We start from the raw sequence: 435 nt of genomic DNA, 5'->3' as shown, positions 1-435 counted from the left end.
TTAGTTTCCCAACTTGTGGTATCATTCACATCATACACGTAGAACTTAAAAAGTGTATTCAGGTCTCAGGACGAACTTACGTAGTTCGAGCGTGGATGCAAGACAAGCCTTCACACTTCTATGCTACGGCCTTCCTCTTCTGTTCAATTTCTGCCCTGTCAAAATCTTGTTCTTCTCGTCACACTTCGTCCGTCTCTTGGCAGGCCTTGCCCCGCAGTGTCCACTGTCCACTGTCCACCCAAATAGACAGAAAGAGGCATGGATGATGACAGGGCTGCCGAATCGTCAACAATATGACCACCCTTTTATTTAACTCTAGCATTTCCATTACTTCCAGCGAATAAGATGGTTTTATGGACACTCACTAAAACGCTATCAGAACGGATAACATATCCAACAGGCACAAAACAGGTATTACTAAAGTAGATGTTGCCC

This window comes from Tigriopus californicus, chromosome 10 (assembly GCF_007210705.1).
Source record: "Tigriopus californicus strain San Diego chromosome 10, Tcal_SD_v2.1, whole genome shotgun sequence".
Classification (NCBI taxonomy): domain Eukaryota; kingdom Metazoa; phylum Arthropoda; class Copepoda; order Harpacticoida; family Harpacticidae; genus Tigriopus; species Tigriopus californicus.
The sequence above is the reverse complement of the archived record's forward strand: the minus strand, read 5'-3'. Positions refer to the sequence as shown.